At 35.6% G+C, this 12,500-nt stretch overlaps 1 protein-coding gene across 2 annotated transcripts in view; it reads left to right on the forward strand.

Moving 5' to 3' along the window:
• LOC115219671 (monocarboxylate transporter 5-like) overlaps window positions 1-12,500 on the forward strand; it is a 101,682-nt gene that overhangs the window by 35,306 nt on the left and 53,876 nt on the right. The window contains exon 1 of one of the 2 annotated variants that reach the window (XM_036509631.1): window positions 5,839-5,947. The exons of the other annotated variant lie outside the window; for it this stretch is intronic. The gene's annotated coding sequence lies outside the window, so the exon portion shown is untranslated. Of the gene's footprint in view, window positions 1-5,838; window positions 5,948-12,500 lie in introns of those variants that run through there. 2 annotated transcript variants of the gene reach the window in all.

Consider the following 12,500-nt stretch of genomic DNA (forward strand, 5'->3'; position numbering starts at 1 on the left):
AGGTATGCATGTATGTATGTATGTAGTATGTATGTATGTAGTATGTATGTATGTATGTATGTATGTATGTATGTATGTATGTATGTATTTATTAATATATGTATGCCTGTACGTATGTATATATATATGTGTGTGTGTGTCTGTGTGTATATATGTAAGTATATATATATGTATATATGTATGTATATATGTGTATATATATGTATATGTATATACATACATATATTTATATGCATATATTTATATATATGTATATATGTCTCTTTTGCCAAACCGCTAAGTTACGGGGATGTAAACACAACAGCATCGGTTGTCAAGCGATGTTGGGAGGGACAAACACAGACATACAAACATACACACACACATACATATATACATATATACGACGGTCTTCTTTCAGTTTCCGTCTACCAAACCCACTCACAAGGCTTTGGTCGGTCCGCAGCTATAGTAGAAGACATATGTATGTATGTATGTATGTATGTATGTATGTATGTATGTATGCATGTATGCATGTATGTACGTATGTATGTATGTATGTATGTATGTATGTATGTATGTATGTATGTATGTATAGCAATAATAAATCTCTGAGCGAGACAGAGTCTGTTTGTCCAGCAAAATTAACATAAGTAGTTCAGGGGTTATTATCTGTGTACTGTTTTGTGTATAGCTTCTGGTACGGTCAGGTATATTTGAAAAAAGAAAAAGAATGACTTCACTGGTAGTTCTAATCAGTTTAATTTATTATTTCTTTAATTTTTAGGATTATAAATTTTATTCTTTAGTTCGTACATCTACTAAGTTCTTTGTTAACTTGGATGGGGAGATTTTTTTTTTAATTCCTTGTAAACTTTTCTGGAGAACTTTCTCGCATTCGTTGTCAAACACAGACAAAATACCAAACACAGGAAGATGATACAACCACCGCCAAAACTCCAAGAACAATTATTATAGACAAAATCAATGATATATGAAGATTGAGGAGAAGAACAAAAGAATCATAGCAAACCCCCACATATTGACCACCAAACAAAATTCTACCACCCAGAAAATTATCAACATGAAATACCAGTAAACAGAATATTTCACCGCAACAGAAACACCTCTGTCCCAAATGGGAATTCTTTTTTAGAACAAGGTGCCTCCCATCAAGTGAAACAAAAAAGGTAAAATCACCACCCTCGACGAAGAAAAACTACAGGCACCAAAATTAATCAACGTATCGGCCAAAAAATTAACACAACAGGAAATCAAACTATTTGAAAATGGACTGAAGTTCACACCAACCCCGAAAGCAGATCGAGCCGATCTTATAAAAGGCAGAAGATTTTGTCACAAATTATGTCTAGGAGAATTTTTCCAGGGTGTAGAATATGAGAAGGAGTCACTAGTGAAAAGCAAAAAGAACTTCAAACACCCCGCTAAATAGAGAAAGACACCTGGAAGAATACATAACCTGCTTACAACGATCCGTGCATTCAAATATTGTAGAAATGAAACACAAATGTAACATCCCTACAGACCGACTGCAAGCACTAAACAAACTGCAAAAAGACTCCTCAATAATCATAAAAGCTGACAAAGGTGGAGCAATCGTCATCATGGACAAAATACACTACAAAGATATGATCTTAGAACTGTAGAATGACGAAGGGTTTTACAGGAAAATCAACAAATGCGAAGAAAAATTTAATGATTAAAATAGGTAAACTGACGACAAAGCACTAAAATAACCTCACACTAAAGGAAATCAATTGCTTATCTAATTTTCAAATGAAAACCAGCAATTTTTATGGATTACCGAAAGTTCACAAATCCAAAGAAATCTAAAACAACATAAAAGGCAAAAAATACATCGCATGTCGAAGTATCAAAACCGACAGATTTAAAATTACGCCCAATTTTTGCTGGTCCAGCCTCAAGCACACACCGTCTAGACATCATTCTGAAAACCCTATGTAAAAAAAAAGTGCCAAGCTACATCTGAAATGATATCGAATTCCTGAACTATATCCCCCAGAAAGTACGCCAAGACAAATCTTAGTCAGCTTTGATGTAACAATCTTATATACTAACATCCCACACGGCTTAGGAACTGAGCCGTTGACTTCTGGATTACAAAACACCCATATTCTATTTCAGAGAGATTCCCGAAAGAGTTTATTTTAGAAGGGCTCAAATTAATATTGGAGAACAACCACTTCCTCTTTGATAACGAACTATATTTGCAGATAAAAGGAACGGCCATGGGCTACTTTGGTGACTATGGACACCAGGATAATCCGGTTCTTGACTGAAGATTGAAGGCTTCGAATGTCCCGTCCGTGTTTTTTGTATCGTCTTCTAAATGTTTTGCGTTCTTGTCCCAGTTTGTATTTTTTTACATATACATATACATATATATATATAATATATATATATAATAATATATATATATATATATATATATATATAATATATATATATATAATATATATATATATATATATATATTATATATATATATATACCCTCCTTCTTCCCTTCTTTCCTGAGCGTCCAATAATACTTTATTGTTCCACGTCCTTGCGTTGTTGTGTTTTTTTGTTTTCTTGTTTGATTAACTATACTATATATATATATATATATATATATATATATATATAAAGAGAGAGAGAGAGAGAGAGAAGAGGTATATATACTTTTTGTTTATTATATGTAAGGAAGTAAATATGTAAGCTAGTATGATTCACCACCATGTATACGAGGAGCTTATTTCAGTTTCCGTCTACCAAATCCACTCACAAGGCTTTGGTCGACCCGAGGCTATAGTAGTAGACACTTGCCCAAGGTGCTACGCAGTGGGACTGAACCCAGAACGATGTGGTTGGTAAGCAAGCTACTTACCACACAGCCACTCCTAATTTTTTTTTAATCTCCCCATCCTAATTAACAAAAGAGTTACTAGATATTATTAAAAAAAAAATTTTTAACAAATTAAACTGATTAGAACTACCAGTGAAGTCATTCTTTTCCTTTCAAGTGTATGTGTGTGAGTGTGTGTTGATATTTGAAAGTCTATGAGGATTACCTAATACAGTTATTGAAGTGTAAAGGGGGCTTAAAAAAATCATTTGTTTTAAAAACGTTATGAAACCTTTTATGAGGATGTCACTAACATTTTATCAAACACAGCATGTTTAATAAATCTGCCCACTTAAAGTATTGTACAAGTATGAAACTATTAGTAGCTCTTTTGTAATGAATATTAAATCGATATTTGTGGAGGCGCAATGGCCCAGTGGTTAGGGCAACGGACTCGCGGTCGTAGGAGCGCGGTTTCGATTCCCAGACCGGGCGTTGTGAGTATTTATTGAGCGAAAACACCTAAAGCTCCACGAGGCTCCGGCAGGGGATTGTGGTGATCCCTGCTGTACTCTTTCACCACAACTTTCTCTCACTCTTACTTCCTGTTTCCGTTGTACCTGTATTTCAAAGGGCCGGCCTTGTCACTCTGTGTCACGCTGAGAACTACGTTAAGGGTACACGTGTCTGTGGAGTGCTCAGCCACTTACACGTTAATTTCACGAGCAGGCTGTTCCGTTGATCGGATCAACCGGAACCCTCATCGTCGTGACCGACGGAGTGCTTCCATCCAAATCGATATTTATCTTTCTCTGGATGGAGTATTTTTATCGATTCTACCTGTATTGGATCTATAAACTACATATGATATATCCTTCTTAATGTATTTTTACATTCCTTATTAATCATAATTTTTTTTCACTCATAACTGGTGTGGCTCGTTTTACCAATCTTTACTCATACATGCTATGCATGACGTTGGAATTCAGAACTTGAATGTGTAGATAGAGGTTGACACATTATTCTTGCTGGTCGGGACACATGTAAGCCCCAAGCTATGTTATTTTTGTGTCAATTTGTATCTATAAGAATATTCTCCTGAAGAGAAGAGTGGAGCCGTTAGGTTCCTAACTTCGAAATTGCGATAAAGAATTAAACTTTTATTTTTTAATTTGTGAATTTTATGTCATGTCGCCCGCCGACAGTTTTATTGTGAAGAGATAGAATATGAGTGTTTATAGTGGCTTTATAATGGTTTTTTGACTGCTATTTCTAGATATGTAAGGGTTTTTGCAACCCTCTCCGTTATAATTGTGATTTATTCATAATTGTACACACTTCTTTTATGAAATTTATGATTAAATGTTGTTGTGTAGTGCCCTGTTGTGATTTATGGTGCGGGTTCTTGGATGACGATTGAAAAGTGTGTCCCTATATTCTATATTCGAATGTGGTGCTTTAGAGGGCCGTCGTTGGTAATTATTTCGTGTGGTACGGGTTGGTCGTGCGTGATTGTTAAATGGATAGTTGGAATAACAATTATGTTGGTATCTCCTTATGGGGTGAGGAGGACCTGTGGTGTTGTTTCGCTAGTGGCTTATGAAGTTAGGTCTTCTATTCTTTTTTTTTTTTTTTTTTTGGTATAGGAAATGGTTCTGTTGTTTAGATAAAGACAGTTTCATAGTTTGAAAATCAAGTGACGCTTTTTCCCCCAGCGTGTATATATGTATGTATGTATGTATGTATGTATGTATGTATGTATGTATGTATGTATGTATGTATGTATTAATGTATGTTTGTATGTATGTATGTATGTATGTATGTATGTATTATGCATGTATGTATGTATGTATGTATGTATGTATGTATGTATGTATGTATGTATGTATGTATTACAATTCTACCCCGACTCTGCTGCCCATTCTTCTGATCTGTCTATTTAAAATTTTTATTTATACTTTTAGCTTATTCTTCTTCTTCTTATTGTTTTTTTCCTTCTTTCTTCAATTTTTCTTCCATTTCTCGCCGAGTGTTTTCCGTACACCTAGGGCAGAGAAGCTCATGGTATGCATTCGCAGATTACACACACAAATTCACAGGTAAAATATGTATTTAAAAAAAATTTATAAATAAATAAATTCATGAATGGACGTTGTTTTCACAGCGATAATGCTCTTCTCACTACATGAGCCGTTCCAGTTAACACGATTTATTATTATTATTGAGTGAGAAAGCAGTGCATGCCATCAAAGTGGCACTGGGGTAAAATATACGAAGCCCAGTATACCCATCATGACTACCCATCTGATAAGGGTACACCAGGCACATGCATCACAACCATATGTGCACAACATGGTGATCTCATATCAAGACAAACAGCGCATGATCTTGCATGTGGGGCCCAGTTAGAATTTTCTTCTGGTCGAGTAGCCCATCCCGCTCAAAAGGTCCCTGAATAAGGATGTTGAACGAACTACTCATGTTTCCAAAGGTGAATTATCCAAACCTCCAAGAATTCCTTTCGACACACAGCTATGATGCTCCCCCACTACTTCTGCTCGTGGTCAGTGATGTACATATCGCCAGCCACTAAGGGACATGGTCAACTGGTTAAGGTCAAACAACTGACAAGCAAATCTGTGGTTTTGAGTAGAATATTTGCTGTAGCCCATCTTTTATACCAAGACAAAACAATGTACATGATAACACTTCCAATCAGTTAAGATCAGAAATCATGCGAGCCACTGCCTGGTACTGCATCAAGGCATTTATTATTATTATTATCATTATCATCATCATCTCATCATCATCATCATCATCATCGTTATTATTATTATTATTATTATTATTATTATTATTATTATTATTATTATTATTATTAATTTACTTATCCAGCTGTTCTATTTTTCTTATTCTTCTTATTATTATTTTACTTAACCAGCTGTTCTATTTTCTATTGTATTCATTATATCTCTTTTTGACTAAATATACAACAGGATTACTACAATTTTTATGTTTGTACCTCACACTGTATGCTTCTATCACATGGATCTGCTAATATTATACAATTCGGTCAGTTACTGAGCTATAATCTTTCGTGGTAAGGGTATACTTCCATATCAGTATTCAATCATAATTCTCCATCATTGCCATTTTTTCTTTTTTTTTTATTTGTATTTTATTGTTACCTTATTTTTTTCTCATTATGTTTTTCATTTCGTTTTATCATACGGCCTTTTCATGCCCCTCCATATATGTGACATTCCCGATAACTTACAGTTCGTATTTTGTGGCTGTGTGTATATATATATTATATATATATATATATATATTATATATATATATATGCCTGTGTATGTACTTTTATATATGAGTGTTGTGTGGATATATATATATATACATATATATATATGGTGTGTGTGTGTGTGTGTGTGGTGTGTGTGTGTGTGTGTGTATGTATGTATGTAATCCTCCTACTAGTAGAATCTGTGGGCTTCTTTGCAAATTGGTGGTACTCAAATGTCACATTCCATATAAGCATTATGACTGACAAAGAAAGTTTAGGTTGTCGGCTCTTCATACGTTGAAAACCAATGAGAGAGTCCATCATACATGTAAATACACAGAGAGCACGCACACACACACACACACATACACATACATACATACATACATACATACATACATACATACATACATACATACATGTATATACATTCATATATCCATGTACGTATGCATATGCAAATGCTTACACCACACACACACACACACACACATATATATATATATACAATACATACAATCGCAGTTTCGATTCCCAGACTAGGCGTTGTGGGTGTTTATGGAGCGAAAACACCTAAAGCTCCACGAGGCTCCGGCAGGGGGTGGTGGCGATCCCTGCTGTACTCCTTTGCCACTACTTTCTCACACTCTTTCTTCTATTGGCCTGCTCCCTCAACCACTGGGGTGGCGTCATTTGAAGGCTAAAACAACGCGAAGCACATTGTGACCAGCGATGTGTAGCAACATCTGATAGCCTGGTCGGTCACGGTGATATATATCATCATCATCATCATCATCATCATCATCATCATCATCATATCATCGTTTAACGTCCGTTTTCCATGCTAGCAAGGGTTGGACGGGTATATATATATTGATAGAAATGTTAAAACAACAAAAGGAAGAAAGAGACCTTGATATTATGTAAAACAGAGAAATCTATCTGTAAATATAGTATGTGACAATTATTCGGTAGCCATGATAAAACTCCGAGTTTCGGATGTCGGGGCGGAAATCCACGCCGCTATCTCTTCAGTTATCGAGCCATCGCAAAAATTACTATGTAAATGACTGTTAAAACAAAGGGAAATTACTGTGTGATTAACCGTTATTAAGACAAAAGAGCTATTAGAATGACCGCTAAGTAGGGGGAGGGGGTAAAAGTAAGGGAGTAAAAATGTTCACAGTATTCGCGTGAGCGTGTATGTCCATAAATACACAAGCGTGCCCGCATACCCACGTACATGCACCTTTATATATATATATATATCTCTCTCTCTCTTTACTCTTTTACTTGTTTCAGTCATTTGACTGCGGCCATGCTGGAGCACCGCCTTTAGTCGAGCAACTCGACCCCGGGACTTATTCTTTTTGTAAGCCAAGTACTTATTCTATCGGTCTCTTTTTGCCGAACCGCTAAGTGATGGGGACGTAAACACAACAGCATCGGTTGTCAAGCAATGCTAGGGGAACAAAGACAGACACACAAACACACACATATACATACACATATATACATATATACGACAGGCTTCTTTTCAGTTTCCGTCTACCAAATCCACTCACAAGGCATTGGTCGGCCCGGGGCTATAGCAGAAGACACTTGCCCAAGATGCCACGCAGTGGGACTGAACCCGGAACCATGTGGTTGGTTAACAAGCTACTTACCACACAGCCACTCCTGCGCCTATGTATATGTATGTATACATATATGTGTGTAAGTATGTGAATATTGAACAATAAGAATGAGTGCTCAGCACTACATTGGTGGATAAAAGTTCTTTATTTGTGGATTAAGACTACCATTGGTTTCATGATAAGGAAGCCCTTAACAATTATCAAGTTTGTTACATAGAACAACTGTGTTCATCTCCATTTTCGATCACAACAGGAAAAGTCACGTAAAATTCAAACAAAAAAATCACACAAAATTTTTGGGTAAACAAAAACAAGACATCAGGCAGAACAACTCTTGCTTGATTATCTCCCTTGCATTTGAATTCCAGAAAAAATTCAGTTTCTTATAATTTTTCTCGCTTATACAAATACATACACATACCTGCATTAAAATTTTAAAATTTGTGCATTTAATAGTTCATATATATGTATGTGCTCCTCCTCGTTGACAAATGTTTATCTCATGTTTTGATGTAAAAAAATTACAGTATTGTTATGATTGCTTATATTACGAATTTGTAAATATTTTATAAGTTTACTAGCAGTATCGCCCGGCGTTGCTCGGGTTTGTAAGGGAAATAACTATATAAGCATTTTTAGAGAGTTATAGCCAAAAAATAGCAAAAAAATTCATTCAGAAATGGAGAAAAAAAATTATGGTAAATTTTTTTTTAAATCGTTGACTCATCGTAGACATTTTTAGAGAGTTACTTCCCTTATATAATAGCGAAAAAATGCATTAAAATGGAAAAAAATTATGGTAAATTTTTTTAAAATCGTAGACTCATCGTAGACGCGCGCTAATACCCAGAAGGGCTCGATATGAATCACGACTATAAGATACCCGGTTTTGGTTAAACTGCACCGCAAAATGTGGGAGTAGTTAGGAATCTAAATCGTAGGAGACAGACACACAACTTCTCTTTTATATATAAAGATGTATTCATGCATGCACATACGTGCGCGCATTTATATATATGTACATATATACTTTTATTTGTTTCAGTCATGTGACTTTGGCCATGCTGGAGCACCACCTTTAGTCGACCAAATCGACCCCAGGACTTATTCTTTGTAAGCCTAGTACTTATTCTATCGGTATCTTTTGCCGAACTGCTAAGTTATGGGGACGTAAACACACCAGCATCGGTTGTCAAGCGATGTTGTGGGGACAAACACAGATTCACAAACATATACACAGACACAAACATACATATATATATATATATTGCGGGCTTCTTTGAGTTTCCATCTACCAAATCCACTCACAAGGATTTGGTCAACCCAAAACTATAGTAGAAGATACTTGCCCAAGATGCCACGCAGTGGGACTGAACCCCTGAACCATGTGGTAGGTAAGCAAGCTACTTACCACACAGCCACTCCTCCGTCTATATGTACATACTCACAATATACATGTATGTACACATATCTGTGTAAACATTTTGGATACATAATATGTCATTGTGGACGTTCACGTATCTTACATTTTTTCACACACATTTTGTAGAATTTCATGTATTTTTCACATTTTTACATATATTTTTACACATATTTTAATGTTGAGTTTGTAAAATTTTGGGAGTTATTGAATGATAAGTTTGTTTAAATCATGTAATGTCCTGGGTACGCATAATACTCATATATCTGTGTGTTGAGCATGAGAACATGTGTCTTATATGTATAAAGTTCATATGTTGCATATAGGTCGTGTTAAAGGTTAGAGAAGAAAACCTATCCAGGTTGAAGGAGTGGAAAAGTAAGTAGGGGCTCCACTTAGAAATATCAGAGTGTAAAATATTTTTTATGCAAACAGGAACAGAAGATTTCACCCCTGATATTATTTTATTCTTTTATTGTTTCAGTCATTTGACTGTGGCTATGCTGGAACACCACATTTAGTCGAGCAAATCGACCCCAGGACTTATTCTTTGTAAGCCTAGTACTTATTCTATCAGTCTATCTGCTGGACCACTAAGTGACGGGGACGTAACACACCAGCATCGGTTGTCAAGCGATGTTGGGGGGGACAACACAGACACACAAACATATACATACACACACACACACCACACACACACACACACACACCACACACACATATATATGTGTGTGTTCCACTGAACTTAATAAAAAAAGCCCTCCCCATTGGTAAATCTAAATAACAAAGTGAACTCAGTGATAAAAAATCTGCCCATGAAGAAAGATCTTCTACTACCATGTTCTTACTGATGAAATTCACCTTTCTGTCTATATATCTACCCTCTTTGTAATGTTGGCAAATGGAATAAGTATAAAAATGAACATTGTCAATTTAATTTTTTAAAATTCTATAAGTGGCTGAAGAGTGCTCTACATTTTAAAACTGATGTAATATTTACAATGTTTAATTAAATGAAGTAGCATGAAACGATTGTACTACATTACCTTTGGATATCCTTGTTGCTTATTTTGATATATATATATATATATATATATATATATATATATTGCGGGCTTCTTTGAGTTTCCATCTACCAAATCCACTCACAAGGATTTGGTCAACCCAAAACTATAGTAGAAGATACTTGCCCAAGATGCCACGCAGTGGGACTGAACCCCTGAACCATGTGGTAGGTAAGCAAGCTACTTACCACACAGCCACTCCTCCGTCTATATGTACATACTCACAATATACATGTATGTACACATATCTGTGTAAACATTTTGGATACATAATATGTCATTGTGAACGTTCACGTATCTTACATTTTTTCACACACATTTTGTAGAATTTCATGTATTTTTCACATTTTTACATATATTTTTACACGTATTTTAATGTTGAGTTTGTATAATTTTGGGAGTTATTGAATGATAAGTTTGTTTAAATCATGTAATGTCCTGGGTACGCATAATACTCATATATCTGTGTGTTGAGCATGAGAACATGTGTCTTATATGTATAAAGTTCATATGTTGCATATAGGTCGTGTTAAAGGTTAGAGAAGAAAACCTATCCAGGTTGAAGGAGTGGAAAAGTAAGTAGGGGCTCCACTTAGAAATATCAGAGTGTAAAATATTTTTTATGCAAACAGGAACAGAAGATTTCACCCCTGATATTATTTTATTCTTTTATTGTTTCAGTCATTTGACTGTGGCTATGCTGGAACACCACCTTTAGTCGAGCAAATCGACCCCAGGACTTATTCTTTGTAAGCCTAGTACTTATTCTATCAGTCTATCTTGCTGGACCACTAAGTGACGGGGACGTAAACACACCAGCATCGGTTGTCAAGCGATGTTGGGGGGGACAAACACAGACACACAAACATATACATACACACACACACACACACACACACACACACACACACACACACATATATATGTGTGTGTGTTCCACTGAACTTAATAAAAAAAGCCCTCCCCATTGGTAAATCTAAATAACAAAGTGAACTCAGTGATAAAAAATCTGCCCATGAAGAAAGATCTTCTACTACCATGTTCTTACTGATGAAATTCACCTTTCTGTCTATATATCTACCCTCTTTGTAATGTTGGCAAATGGAATAAGTATAAAATGAACATTGTCAATTTAATTTTTTAAAATTCTATAAGTGGCTGAAGAGTGCTCTACATTTTAAAACTGATGTAATATTTACATTGTTTAATTAAATGAAGTAGCATGAACGATTGTACTACATTACCTTTGGATATCCTTGTTGCTTATTTTGATATTATATATATATATATATATATATATATATATATATATACGATGGGATCTTTTCAGTTTCCATCTACCAAATCCACTCACAAGGCTTTGGTTGACCCGAAGCTATAGTAGAAGACACTTGACCAAGGTGCCCCGTAGTGGGACTGAACCTGGAACCATGTGGTTGGTAAGCAAGCTACTTGCCACTCAGCTACTCCTGCGCCTATGGCTTCTTGCCACACAGCTACGGGTAGCTTTTGATTGGCTCTTGATTGAATGATTCTTTTTATTCTTTTACATGTTCCAGTCATTTGACTGTGGCCATGCTGGGGCACCACCTTAAGAGATTTAACTTTTTAGTTTTGCAAAGCTCACATTTGTTGCACTGTCCTCTATGTTCTTTACCCTTAGCAATTATAAACCAGGTTATATATATATATTGGGTTGTCTGGAAATTTTGTGCTGATTTATAGTAGCTTACCTTTCGATTTATTTTAGAACATGGTTGAGTTCATAAAATAGGATTTGGCTACACCTCCATTTAGAGCGCAGTTTAAGCTATCTTTTCGTGGAAGAAGGTTTATGTTCCTATAACCTGTGTTAATTTTTTAACCCTTTAAAATGGAAGATAAGAAAGTTCATTTTCAGCACTTGATGCTTTGGGAACCAGACAAAAATTGCTGCAGCTTGGCTGGGATGTGTTACCCCACCCTCCATATTCACCAGATATTGCTCCTTCGGATTTCCACTTATTCAGGTCTCTGCAGAATAGTCTTAATGGTAAAAATTTCAATTCCTTGGATGATGTAAAAAGATACCTTGACGAATTCTTTGCCATGAAACCACCTCAATTCTGGGAAGAGGGTATTTTCAAGTTAAAGGAAAGATGGAGAGGCACTGTGCAACAAAATGGTTCATATTTGGTTGATTAAATATGTAATTGCAAGTAGTTATTGCCCTTTTTCTTTCCTTTAAAAATTGGCACGAACTTTCC

Source organism: Octopus sinensis, linkage group LG15, assembly GCF_006345805.1.
Source record: "Octopus sinensis linkage group LG15, ASM634580v1, whole genome shotgun sequence".
Classification (NCBI taxonomy): Eukaryota; Metazoa; Mollusca; class Cephalopoda; order Octopoda; family Octopodidae; genus Octopus; species Octopus sinensis.